Below are 15145 nucleotides of genomic sequence, written 5' to 3' on the forward strand. Positions count from 1 at the left end.
GGGAGAATCGCCGCAAGGGGAGGCATCCATAGCCTTCTATAAGCTATGCACACTTGCCTCTGCCATGTGCTCATGCACTAGTCAAGTAATGTGCTTACAACCCATGAGCAAGCCTAACACAGCTGCCTTACACTGACCCAAATAAAGAAACAGGCAGGTTGGCCAGAATCAGAGAGTGTAGATTTGCATGCCACTACAGCCTGAGCACCAACCAGTCTCTGAGTTGCCTCTTTTGGCTCTTTCTAAAGGATAAATATGGATCCTAGGTAAGTGTTCAACAATGACAGAAAGAGCACTGTGCTCTGGGAAACCCTTGGAAGTCTACTAAGGAGGCTGCAAATTGGAAAACAGCTTTGCTTGTTATTTATGGTATGTCTGTTATAACTAGTATTTTTTTAGCTAAAAAAAAATGATAAATATCTGATGTAATGCCGATGGCCGAGGCCAGGCAGGTACCCATTGAATTCAGGCAGACGGTAGAGAAACAGCAGAGCCAGAAAGCACTAGGGCTATATCGTTCAATAGAGTCTCACAATGGCAGACAAGCACAGAGATGGGAAAAATTTCTTTTCTGACAAACCGCAAGAATGGCCCCTCACAGTGGCAGACAGGCAATCTGCCATCCACAATCCCCCATTTCTCTCAAGCTCAAGCACCCATAGCCTTATATAGGTCATACATATGTGGCACACATGTATCCATGCATTTACACACCAATCAGAAAAAGTACTTGCAGCCAGTAACCCCATGAGCATGCCCAGCACAGCTGTCCCACATCTTATTTAAGTGGCAGATAGTTGGAATGGTAATTTTAGTTTTTGGAAAAGTCACAAGAGAAAAGGTCACACATGAGGTTTGAAGGGTTGGGAAGATGGGTATACAAAGATCTGGCCCTAAACAACAACGCAGAATTTAGAAGAAAAGACTCGTGTTTTCATTTAAGGTCAACTTAGATTCAAAGATGGCGATGGAGTAGGTGGATGTTCCAACTGCCACCTCCAAGGACCAAATTGGATTACAACTTAATTTAAGAACAATCATTTTGAAAAACAATCAACTTTGGACTAAACAAAGAGGAGTCTATAACCAAGGATCACAGAAGAAGCCACACCAAGGCTGGTAGGAAGGGTGGAGACACAGAAAGGGCTGCCCCACTCCCAAGAGTGAGCAGAGGCTGAGGGTCCAGAGGGACTCTCACTGCAGGGAGGGTCACCCTGAGAGGTGTGGGTGCTCAACCACAGGCCCGGAGCCCCAGCCTAGAACTCCAGAGCCCAGAAGAGGTGCCCAGACAGCATTTGGTGGTGAAAAGAGCTCAGTTTCTGCCTGCGAGAAAAAGACAAAACTCTTGGAATGCAGGCTCCATCTTAAAGGCCAGCGCAGAAAATCTTGTTCAGAGCCACTTACCCAAGGGCTCTGGTGGAGGGAGGGCTGAGAGGACTAAAGTTGTGTGAGAAGAGTTTAAAGTTGGAGGCCCAGGGAGAGACACTGTGGGGGATGGCCACCAGAACCCCTGTGCTGAGTCATTCTCCAGTACTGCAGTCATTATCTTTCTTGGGAGAAGCAGTCCCCTCTGAGCAGCATCAGCCTGAGGAGAAGCAACTGCTCCACCCTCAGGAGTCTCTCCTACCCCAGGCATGTGAGTGGATCATGCTGAGAAGCCAAGAAGCAGGGAAGCGGCAGTGACACAGTTTTCTGGTGTTGAGGCCAGAGCTTCCCCCCCACCCCAAGCTCCTGAGTCTAAGACTGATAATTCCACCTCACAGGAGACTCAGTGGAAACTGTCCAGAGTGCAGGCAGAACATAGCTCTGGATCTCAGAGGCTACACACTACTGAGGTTTGTGAAAAGTCTGGACAGACTGACACCTGGGGCAGAGGTGGGGACAGAGCCACAGCCACCACCCTTCCTAATCCCTGAATTGCTGCAAACTCTAGACCAGTGATTTGCAACCTTTTTTGAGCCACGGCACATTTTTTACATTTACAAAATCCTGGGGCCACCACCTACCTAAATGACACAAAATGACACTCTAACACAGTACATATTATACATATAGTTAATAATATAGTTTCTAAATGTATTTATACTCACTTAGTGTGAAACCTGGGCCTGTTTCGATGAACACAAAAGGGATATCCTGGCAGGAATGGTAGAAAGACACACACGAAGCTCTTCCTCAACAGTTCTCAGTCTCTCTGTTTTTAGTTTTTATCGCAGTCAAGCTTGAGAAGCTCAGCTCACATAGATATGTGGTTGAAAATGGGAGCAATGTCAAAATAGCTTTGTTGGCCAGAATGGGAACTCCTTGGCAACAGATAACCAAAAACTGTCCAAAGGAAGATCAGCAAACTTTAGCTTTAAAGTTAGATAGCATTGTGAGGCATTGTGATGTATTGTATATCACCCTCTGCAGGGGCCTCTTTTAAAAAGAAAAAGGTCAAATATCTATATACACCATCAGGATAGACATAACCAGCTGAGGCTGAGGCTTCATCTAGTGGTGGCAACATTTACCTCCAGTCCTGACCAGAATTAGAAATTGGGACCATGGGGAGGAGTAGCAGCTTCAACTACTTGCTGTGGCCACACAATGACAAGTGCACGGCAGCCCGAGCAGGGACCTTCCTGGGTGTGGATGAGAGGCGGCCTACTATTGGTTCATCACTAGTGGTCGGGATGAATCCTAGAAGGTGATTGGTCAGTGAGTATTCCCTGTGCCTCCACTCTTCCTGTCACTGATAGCTGGAGGGATTGTGAGGGGAATGTTTATGTTCGGATGGAGGTGGGGAATGTTTATTATCCGGTGGGCCGGATAAATAGCCTCCGTGGGCCATATCCGGCATACGGGCTGTAGTTTGGGGACCCATGTTTAATTTTCCCATGGCACACCTGACCATGTCTCACAGCACACTAGTGTGCCACAGCACACTGGTTGAAAAACACTGCTCCAGACGCTAGCAGAGGTTTATTCAGTGGTGGAGCCAAACAAGAAGCCAGCAGACAGAAGCTGCAGAAGGCAGAAGTCGGGAACCATGGCCTTTTTAGCAGAACTTCTCCTAGGGCCAGTGTGGGTAAAAGTCACCCTAGATGTGCAGATTGGTATTTCCAGTTGCACCTGGGCTCAGCAACAGCAACCACAAACTCTGGATTACTTGTAGCTCCAAGAAGGTTGCTGAAGGAAAGTCTCCCACTGATCTGTGCTGAGTTCCTGTCAGGGAAGCCCAGGTCTGGCACAACCAGTGGCTAGCAGTGGAAAGCATCAGTTCAGGACCTACCAACCCTTGTTAGAGTGGAATCCAAAGGAAGGAATCCTCACACCAGGCTCAGCTGAGATGAATTTCGGTCTCTGTGATCAGCACCACCACAGCAGTTAATGTGCATTTGGATAGGGTGAAGCTTCAAAGTCAGCTGGCCTGGGTACTGGATATCCTGCCCTGCTGGGCTAGACTCCACAGGGGGAAGGGAGGGAGGCTTGGAGCATTTAACGTGTGGGTCCCTGTGAGTCTATTGTTGGAGCTGCTCAAGGGGCTAAGCCACCTTCAGGGGGTGGGGGGGATGACAGCCCAGGAGAGGCCTCTCTCAGTCTTCATCCCTGAGACCAGGGTCTCACCAACTGTAAGAAATTCTGCAGAGGAAACAGTTGGCCACACTCGGTCTGAACCTAATGCTCACCTTGTTGGGGAGAAATAAAATTTGAGTATCCAGCAGTGGCTGAGGGATTAAGCTCAGAAGTAGGGGCCACATTTCTTATACTGAGCTCCTGACCAAGAAACCCCTGAAGTAGGGGGTCCCACTAACATTGTATTCCCACCCTCAGCTGCCCTAACCCAACAAGCATGCAACCTATAGAGGGGTTGGTTGGGTGAGGCCAGTCTGAGACCACAATATAGTCTTTCTACAGAAGACTCTCTGGAAAGACCAGGAAGCTGTGAGAGGAGGTGGAGCAACTGAAAAGTGGAGACAAATCTTACAGAGTTTGGGACTTTTATGGAGCTGCTGTCATCTCTAAGCAGCAGAAGTTGATTCTTATACAGAGATTGGCCCCTCCCACACTACCCAGGCACAGAAAACGCAGACACAAATAGCAAAAAGTGCTGCAGAAGGGTAGCCACAGCTGGTTACAAACAACAGCTAACACCAACCCAAGAAGATCTAGAGCCAACATATCTGGCAGTGGGTGGCAGCACCAACCCTAGACTCAGGATCTACACAAGCAGCCCACCCAAAGGAAGATTCTAGCGGGCACCAGACACTATGGAGAATAAATATGCCCAACAGGACAGACATTGCACAGTGTGTAATACACATGATCAAGGTTGACCCTTAGACCCAGCCAGCCTGAAGTGATAACTGGACCCATTAAAGTACCAACTGCCTCTAATACTCATATGCAACAAGAGGGAAAATAGTACCCTCAAGAAGCATTCCTAGAACAAGGAAAACAGGTGGCCTGGATGTCAGTACCACCGAGTCCATCTTCTTCATAAAGACACCAGAAAAATTTCAAAGTCAGATAACACTACCTAACACAGAGAGAAAAAGGGAAGACAGAGAAATGTAACTGAAATGAGTCAACAGAGAAATCCCCAAAAAAAGAACTGAATGAGATGGAAATAACCAAACTACCAAATGCAGAATTAAAAACAATGATTTTTAGAATGCACAAGGATCTTAGAGCAACAATGGATGGACATAATGAGCACATACACAAGAATATAGCAAGTATCAAAAAGGTCTTCGAAATTATAAAAAAGAACCAGTCAGAAATAACAAATACAATATCAGAAATGAAGACTGCACTAGAAAAAATCAAGATCAGGCTGGATGAAGCAGAAGATTGAATCAGCAATTTAGAATACAAGATAAACAAAAGCACGAAATCAGAGCAGCAAAATAAAAAAAGGTTCAAAAAGACTGAGGAAACTGTAAGAGAGCTCTGTGACAACATGAAAAGAAACAACATTCATATCATAGGGGTTGCTTGAGAAGAGAACAAACAAGGGATAGAAAAACGGTTTGAAGAAATAAAGCTGAAAACTTTCCTAAATTGATAAAGAAAAAATGCACACAAGTTCAAGAAGCACAGAGAGTCCCATTAAAGAGGGACCCAAGGAAGCCTACACCAAGACACATCATAACTAAAGTGCCAAAGGTAAGAGACAAAGAAAGAATACTAAAAGCTGCCAGAGAAAAGCCATTAATTACCTAAAGAGGAGCCTCCAGAAGGATGACATCAGACTTCTCAACAGAAACACTTGAGGTCAGAAGGGATTGGCAAGAAATATTCAAAGTGATGCAAAATAGGAACATACAACCAAGACTTCTTTATCCAGCAAGGCTATCATTTAAACTGAAGGAGAAATAAAAAGCATTCAAGACAAAAAAAAGAAAAAACTCAAGGAATTCATTACAACCGAACAAGTACTGCAAGATATGTTAAGAGGCCTGCTATAAAAAGAGAAAAGGAAAAAAAACGAAATCAAGAAAAAGAGAAATGAAGATTTAAAGAATAAAATGGCAATAAATAAGTACATGTCAACAATAACCTTAAATGTAAATGGATTAAATGCTCCAATCAAAAGACATGAGGTAGCAGCATGCATAAGAAAATAAGACTCGTACATATGTTATCTACAAGAGACCCACCTCAGAACAAAAGATACACATAGACTGAAAGTGAAGGAATGGAAAAAAGTATTTCATGCAAAAGCAAATGAAAAGAAAGCTGGGGCAGCAATACTTATATCTAACAAAACAGACTTTAAACAAAGGATGTTTTAAAGAATAAGAAAGGTGACTATAAATGATAAAGGAAGCAATCCAACAGGAAGATATAACCATTATAAATATTTATGCACCTAATAAAGAAGCACCTAAGTATATAAAGCAGATTTTGATGGATATAAAGGGTGAGATTGACAGCAATATTATAATAGTAAGGAATTTTAATACCCCACTAACATCAATGGATACATCCTCCAGACAGAAAATAAACAAAGATCAACACAAAGATCTAATGTGTCAACAAAGATCTAGTTGACACACTAGATCAACTGGATTTAATAGATATCTTCAGAACCTTTCACCCCAAAGCAAGCAGAATAGACATTCTTTTCAAGTGCTCATTGTACATTCTCTAGGATAGACCACGTGTTAGGACAGAAAACGAGTCTCAATAAATTTAAGAAGATTGAAATCATATCAACCATCTTCTCTAACCACAATGGCATGAAACTAGAAATCAACTATAATAGAAAAACTGAAAAACATTCAAACACTTGGAGGCTAAATAGCATGTTATTAAATAATGAATGGGTTAATGAGATCAAGGAAGAAATCAAAAATTTTCTTGAAACAAATGAAAATGAACATGCAACAACTCAAAATTTATGGGACACAGGAAAAACGGTCCTGAGTGGAAAGTTTATAGCATTACAGGTATTCCTTTAAAAACAAGAAAAAGCTCAAATAAACAACCCTGCATCTAAAAGAACTAGAAAAAAAACAACAAATACAGTCCAGAAGAAATAGATGGAAGAAAATAATAAAGATCAGAGTGAAAATAAATGACACAGAGGCCAAAAAAAAAAAAAAAAAATACAAAAGATCAATGAAACCAACAGCCGGTCCTTTAAAAAGGTAAACAAGATTGACGAACCTTTAACCAGACTCATCAAGAAAAAAAGAGACAGGACTCAAATAAATAAAATTAGAAATGAAAGTGAAGAAGTAACAACTGACACAGCAGAAACACAAAAGATTATTAGAAAATACTATGAAGGCCCTGGCCGGTTGGCTCAGTGGTAGAGCGTCGGCCTGGCGTGCAGAAGTCCTGGGTTCGATTCCCGGCCAGGGCATACAGGAGAAGCACCCATTTGCTTCTCCACCCCTCCCCCTCTCCTTCCTCTCTGTCTCTCTCTTCCCCTCCCACAGCGAGGCTCCATTTTAGCAAAGATGGCCCGGGCACTGGGGATGGCTTCTTGGCCTCTGCCCCAGGTGCTAGAGTGGCTCTGGTCGCAGCAGAGCGACGCCCCGGAAGGGCAGAGCATCGTCCCCTGGTGGGCAGAGCGTCGCCCCCTGGTGGGCGTGCCAGGTGGATCCCGATCAGGCACATGCGGGAGACTGTCTGACTGTCTCTCCCCGTTTCCAGCTTCAGAAAAATACAAAAAAAAAAAAAGAAAATACTATGAAGATCTGTATACCAAAAGATTGGACAACCTAGGCAAAATATATAAATTCCTAGAAACATACAATCTTCCAAAACTCAATCAGGAAGAACCAGAAAACCTAAACAGACCAATTACAACAAATGAAATTGAAACAGTTATCAAAAAAACTCCCAGCAAACAAAAGTCCTGAACCTGATTGCCTCACAGGTGAATTTTACCAAATATTCAAAGAAGAACTAACTCCTGTCCTTCTCAAGCTATTTCAAAAAATTCAAGAGGAGGGAAGATTTCCAAGTTCCTTTATGAGGTGAGCATGATCCTCATTCCAAAACCAGGTAAAAACACTACAAAGAAAGAAAACTATAGGCCAATATACCTGATGAACTTAGATGCTAAAATTCTCAACAAATATTAGCAAACCGGATCCAGCAATACATTAAAAAAGTCATTCATCATGATCAAGTGGGATTTATTCTGGGGAGGCAAGTTTGGTACAATATTAGCAAATTAATAAATGTGATTCATCACATAAACAAAAGGAAGGATAAAAATCACATGATAATATCAGTAGATGCAGAAAAAGCATTTGATAAAATCCAGCATCCACTTATGATCAAAACTCTCAGCAAAGTGGGAATATACCTCAACATAACAAAGGCCATCTATGAAAAACCCATAGCCAACATCATACTCAAGGGGCAAAAATTAAGAGCAATCCCTTTAAGATCAGGAGCAAGGCAGGCATGCCCCCTTTCACCACTCTTATTCAACATAGTTCTGGAAGTCCCAGCTACAGCAATCAGACAAGAAGAAGAAATACAAAGCATCCAAATTGGAAAAGAAGAAGTAAAAATATCGTTATTTGCTGATGACATGATATTGTACATAGAAAACCTTAAAGTCTTAGTCAAAAAACTACTAGACCTGATAAATGAATTCAGCAAGGTGTTAAGATATAAAATTAATATTCAGAAATCAGTGGCATTTTTATACACCAACAATTAACTGTCTGAAAGAGAAATTAAGGAAGCAATCCCCTTCACTATTGCAACAAAAAAATAAAGTACCCAGGAGTAAATTTAACCAAGGAGGCAAAAGACTTATACTTGGAAAATTATAAAACATTGAAGAAAGAAATCAAGGAAGATACAAACAGGTAGAAGCATATACTATCATCATGGATAGGAAGAATAAACATTATTAAAATGTTTATATTACCCAAAGCATATTTCAAAGACATACAACAAGTATTTTAAACATTTATACAAAACCAAAAAAGAACACAAATAGCCTCAGCAATCTTGAAAGTGAAAAATAAAGTGGGAGGTATCACACTTCCTGATATCAAGTTATACTACAAGGCCATTGTACTCAAAACAGCCTGGTACTGGCTTAAGAACAGGCATATAGATCAATGAAACAGAACAGAGAACCTAGAAATAAACTCACGTCTTTATGGCCAATTGATATTTGACAAAGAAGGTAAGAACATACAATGGAGCAAAGACAGTTTCTTTATTAAATGATGTTGGAATATTGGACAGGTACATGCAAAAAAATAAAACTAGACCACCAACTTACACCATTCACAAAAATAAATTAAAATGGATAAAAGACTTAAATGTAAGACGTGAAACCATAAACATCTTGAAAGAAAACATAGGCAGTAAACTCTCCGATATCTCTCATAGCAATATTTTTGCTGATTTATCTCCATGGCAAGGGAAATAAAGGACAGGATGAACAAATGGGACTATATCAAACTGAAAAGCTTTTGTATAGCAAAAATCACCCTTAACAAAATAAAAAGATACCTCACACAATGGCAAAACATGTTCACCAATATGTCTGTAAGGGGTTAATAACCAAAATTTATAAAGAACTTCTAAAACTCAACACCAGAAAGGTTAAAAATCCAATTAAAAAATGGGCAAAAGACCCTGGCTGGTTGGCTCAGCAGTAAAGCGTCGGCCTGGCGTGCGGGGGACCCGGGTTCGATTCCCGGCCAGGGCACATAGGAGAAGCGCCCATTTGCTTCTCCACCCCCCCTCCTTCCTCTCTGTCTCTCTCTTCCCCTCCCGCAGCCAAGGCTCCATTGGAGCAAAGATGGCCCAGGCGCTGGGGATGGCTCCTTGGCCTCTGCCCCAGGCGCTAGAGTGGCTCTGGTCGCGGCAGAGCAACGCCCCGGAGGGGCAGAGCATCGCCCCCTGGTGGGCAGAGCGTCAGCCCCTGGTGGGCGTGCCGGGTGGATCCCGGTGGGGCGCATGCGGGAGTCTGTCTGACAGTCTCTCCCCATTTCCAGCTTCAGAAAAATACAAAAAAAAAAAATGGGCAAAAGAACTGAATAGACACTTCTCCAAAGAGGACATATAGATGGCCAATAGACATATGAAAAAATATTCAACATCACTAATCATTAGAAAAATGCAAATTAAAACCACAATGAGATACCACCTCACACCTGTCAAAATGGTGCTCATTAACAAAACAATACACAATAAATGCTGGTAAGAATGTGGAGTAAAGGGAACCCTCCTGCACTGCTGGTAGGAATGCAGACTTGTTCAGCCACTGTGGAGAACAGTATAAAATTCCCTCAAAAAATTAAAAATGGAATTGCCTTTTGACCCAGCTATCCTACTTTTAGAAATATATCCTAAGAAAACCAAATCAGTAATTCAAAAGAAGATATGCACCCCCATGTTTATTGCAGCATTGTTTACAATAGCCAAGATTTGGAAATAACCCAAGTGTCCATCAGTGGACGAGTGGATTAAAAAGCAGTAGTACATATACACAATGGAATATTACGCAGCCATGAAAAAGAAGGAAATCTTACCTTTTGTGACAGCATGGATAGACCTGGAGATTACTGTGCTAAGTAAAATGAGCCATGCAGAGGAAGACAAATATCATATGATCTCACTTATATGTGGAATCTAATGAAGAAAGTGAACTGAGGAACAGAATAGAGACAGAGGCAGGGTACAGGGACCAGAAGGACAACTGTCAGAGGGAAAGGGGATGAAGGGAGGGGATCAGAGAAGGTGAAGGGATTAGTGAAATTATATATACATAACACAGAGATACAGATAACAGGACAGCAAATCCCAGAGGGAAGAGGGGAGGGAGTTAGAGGAGGGGGTAAGGGGGATATAAATAAGGACACAGGTGGGGGTGAGGGTGTTATATTCAGTGGGACACTTGAATCCATGTAAACACAACAAATTAAAATTAATAAAAAATTAAAAAATAAAGATCAACTTATAGGACCAGATATTAGAATACTTATTAACCTTAGGACAGTCTTAAAATTTTTATAAGATTTAGTTTCTTCACCGGGAATTAAAGATGCAGTAACACACCTACCTCACACCAGTTGAGGTATAGATTTCATAAGCTAATGCATATGAAGCACCAGGTCCTACTAGATGGCCAAATAATGTGACTTCCCCGTGAAACCAAAAAATTTAGATCAAGATATGTATCTTACTAGTTACCATATTTCTACATATATAAGATGCATCCTTTTCCAATAAATTTGGGGTCTAAAAAATGGGTGCATCTTATACAGTGTTTATATTTTTACTTGCATTTCCCGCTTCTTCGTGTTTGTTTTTGTACTCACTGTTTCACACTTGTTAACGGTATATTACGGTAGGTTACATTTTGCCACATTCTGCCCAGAAATGGCTCAGAAAAGATTTCTGTACAGTGTTGAATTCAACTTAAAAGTAATCCAATTTGCAAAAGTGAATGGAAATTGTGCTGCTGAACGTAAGTTTGGTTCTTCTCCAACTGAAAAGTCAATCTGAGACTGGCTATGGGAAGAAGAAACCCTACTGAAAACTCCATGGCAGAAGAAGGCCAAGAGAGGCATGTCAGCAAAATGACCTGATTTAGAGAGGGAACTGAAGATGTGGATTGAAGAGCAAAGGGCAATTGGAATTCCTGTGTCCACAAAGATGGTTCAGCATGAGGCAAGAAGAATTGCTGATGAAAAAGAAGTTACTGATTTCAAGGGAGGACCAAATAGTACTTCAGGTTCATGAAACAGAATAAACTAAGCATGTGTACACACACCAGACTTCCCCAAAAGATGCCTGAAAGCTATGAGCAGAAGGTCCTTGAATTTCATCATTTTGCCATTCAATATCGAAAGACACATTGCAATCTGAATTGGGACAGGTTGCAAATATGGACAAAGTCCCCCTTCAATTTGATGTCCCAAGTAACAGAACTGTTGATAAGAAGGGGATTAAAACTGTAACTGTGAAGACAAGTAGACATGAAAAGAGCCATTATCCAGTTGTTCTAGCTTGTTGTGCCAACGGAACCAAGCTGCCTCCTATGCCGATTTTCAAACACAAAACAAAGCCAAAAGAAGACATTCCTTGAAGAGTGATTGTCCACGTTCATGACAAGGGTTGGATGGATCAGGATGGGATGAAGATCTGGTTTTAGAAAGTTTGGAGAAGGAGACCAGGTGGGCTCTTATGCAAACCTGCCCTATTAGTGCTTGATCAGTTCAAGGCACACATAACAACAAACACAAAGAAGATTGCTGCAGAGCAAAACACTAAACTTGCTGTCATACCTGGAAGTTTGACATCCCGGCTCCAACCACTTGATGTCAGCATTAACAAACCCTTCAAAGCTGCCGTGAGAGACAAATGGAACCAATGGATGAAGTCTTCTGGGGTCAATTTGGCACCAGGAGGAAGAATGAAGAAACAAACTATAGGAGAAGTTTGTACTTGGGTGAAAAGATCCTGAGATAATATCAAGATTGAGTTTGTTGTCAAGTCATTTAAGAAGTGTGGCATTTCAAATGCCATAGATGGAACTGAGGATGAGGCAATATATGAAGATAGTGATTCGTCATCAGACACAGATGAGGACAAGCTAATGGATGGGAGTTTTGACAGTGATGAGAAGTTGTATGAATTTTATGATGAATAAAACTTGAGTTCAATATCTTTATGTAATACATTCTTTTTGCAAATTTCAGGCCCCAAAATTAAGGTGCGTCTTATACATGGGAGTGTCTTATACATGGGGAAATATGGTATATAGCTGTGGGTCAGTTTATTTAATTATGCTCTAACATTTCCTAAATGTATGTATGGCAGATTATAAGAATTCCAAATAATAAGACAGTGTACATAAAATTTCAGAAGCCAGGAAAATACAAAACAATATAGAAATATTAAGACCAGGAAAGAAAAATGCCCATACCAGTAAGTCCTACACAATATTAATGTGTGCTAGCAGGTGGTTGTGCTAATGCTGATATCCAGGAACTTGGGTCCCTGAGTCCATGTTCTTTATAAGCCATCTTTATGAAAACATACTACTAAATATAAATTTCTTATGTTTGTGTAACTATAAAAATACCAAAACCTATAAAGTGAAAATAAACAAAGCAATTAAACCAATAAGTCTTAAATTAAAAGTCTTAATTTCATGTGACAGATGGTAATTATTTTTCTCATAACCAGCTGTAGTATGAATCATTGTCAAGTTACCACCAGATAGTGTGAGATGACAATGCCCATTAATTTTTTTACTCAGATTACTGTAAACTATTTGTTCAGAGCTTGTTATGGTATTATGTGGTCTTCGCTCTATAAATGCATTTTTACATAGTAAGTCTGCTTTCATTTTTTTCTCACTAGCTCCCTGAGTAAAGCATAACTGTTTAGTGCCGACTCAATTATAAACAAAAATATGAGATTAAAATTTGCAGGGTAGCACTTGGCTATAGAGAGGTCCCTCAGATGACCCATAAGATGTTTATGTATTTTTTACATTACTATTTAAATGAAAATACAAAATCTAAAAAGTCTCACAGAGAGCTCACAGACATTAGGGTCTCTAGTTTGAGGAACCCTACTACGGAGTATTCCTAAAAAAGCAGGTGTTTAGATGACCTCTCTGTAATTTGATGTGCAACCCTGTCTCAGTCTGTTGCCAGGGAAGGAAGTACTAGAACAGAAAGTCTCCAAGAACTATCTCTACTCTCAAGTTTCCACCCCTTTCTACCACATACCTGGGGCATTTGGTGGCACCTTGAGGTGGGAAGTCCAGTTAGCCTGAGTCCTATGTTGATATAGACCACTGGGGGAAGAAAGAAACAGTAGGTAGAGATTTGGCATTCTGATAGAACCAATTGCGACATGTCAGCCCAAGGGGCCTGTAATGCTGGTGGCCGAGGCCAGGCAGATCCACATTGGATTTGGGCAGATAGTAGAGAAACTGCAAGCCAGAAAGCATTGGCTATTATCATTTAATAAAGTCTCACAACAGCAGATGAGCAAACAGACAGGGAAAACCTCTTCCCAAGCAAAGCAAACAACAATATATGGCGCCTCACAGTGGCAGGCAGGCAATCCACAATCCTCCATCCACAAATTCCCCTGAGCACAAGCGCCCATAGTCTTATATAGGCTATGTCCACGTGCCTCTGCCAGGTGCTCAGGCACTAATCAAGCAAAACGCTTGCAGCTGGTACAGCAGCAAGCAAGCCTAACACAGCTGTCCCATAGGTCCTCAGAGTGACTACAGTTCTTTGGGGTTTTTTGTTTCTGTTTGTTTGCTTGTTTGTTGACAAAACAAATTCCCAACATCATGCTTGGCTCAGAGCCCCAATCCTAAAGGATTGCAGCCCTCTGTAAATAGTTCAGCTCCCAGTCCTCAAATTCCCAGGGTGAAACCTATTCAGGAAACAACTTTGTAAAGCCTTATTTCCTACTCTATGTGCTCTTCAAATTGAGGTTTGCAGACTAAGAGCTAATGCCCTTCTGATATTCTTCTCCCTCACACCCCAGGAATCCGTACTTTAATTTTTGCCATTGGCTGTCTTTCCCTATTTTCCAAGTGTTTCATATTCCAAAATTATCCTTCTTCTTTTCTTCTTTTTCAGAGACAGACAGACAGACAGATGGAAAGGGGAAAAGATGGAAAATATCAACTCAAAGTTGCGGCACCTTAGTTGTTCATTGATTGCTTTCTCATACATTCCCTGACTGGGGGGCTCCAGCCAAGCCAGTGACCCCTTGCTCAAGTTAGCAACCTTTAGGCTCAAGTCAGCAACCTTTGGGCACAAGCCAGCAACCATGGGGCTGTGCCTATGATCCCACACTCAAACTGGTGAACCCATGTTCAAGCCAGCAACCCCAGGGTTTTAAACCTGGGTCCTCAGCATCCCAAGTCAATACTCCATCCACTGCACTACCATCTGATCAGTCCAAAGTTATCCCACTTTTTAATATTCACTCCCATGTAACCCTATTCATTCAGCACAGATGACCTTAGTACCTTACATGACAGGAAGCAAGTAAGCAACCTAACTATTTCACTTAAAGCTGATGATACTTGGCCCTGGCCGGTTGGCTCAGTGGTAGAGCATCAGCCTGGCATGCAGGAGTCCCGGGTTCGATTCCCGGCCAGGGCATACAGGAGAAGCGCCCATCTGCTTCTCCACCCTTCCCTCTCTCCTTCCTCTCTGTCTCTCTCTTCCCCTCCCGCAGCCAAGGCTCCATTGGAGCAAAGTTGGCCCAGGCGCTGAGGATGGCTCCATGGCCTCTGCCTCAGGTGCTAGAACGGCCCTGGTGGCAACAGAGCGATGCCCCAGATGGGCAGAGCATTGTCCCCTGGTGGGCATGCCGGGTGGATCCCGGTCGGGCGCATGCGGGAGTCTGTCTGACTGCCTCCCCGTTTCCAACTTCAGAAAAATACAAAAAAAAAAAAAAAAGCTGATGATACTTGTGCTATCTGTGATTTTACCAATAATTCAGAACTAGACAGAATAGTTTTTTAACACCTCTCAAAAAATCTCTGCCCTTTATCAAAAAAGGATGCAATTATGTTAATTATGTAATCACTTCTGTCTAAGTTATTTTTGTGACTGCTATTATATATGCTTGTTCAGTTATATAATCAGGATCGCGGACTTGGCATCCTTTCTCCTAAAAG

This window comes from Saccopteryx leptura, chromosome 5, assembly GCF_036850995.1.
Source record: "Saccopteryx leptura isolate mSacLep1 chromosome 5, mSacLep1_pri_phased_curated, whole genome shotgun sequence".
NCBI classification, from domain to species: domain Eukaryota; kingdom Metazoa; phylum Chordata; class Mammalia; order Chiroptera; family Emballonuridae; genus Saccopteryx; species Saccopteryx leptura.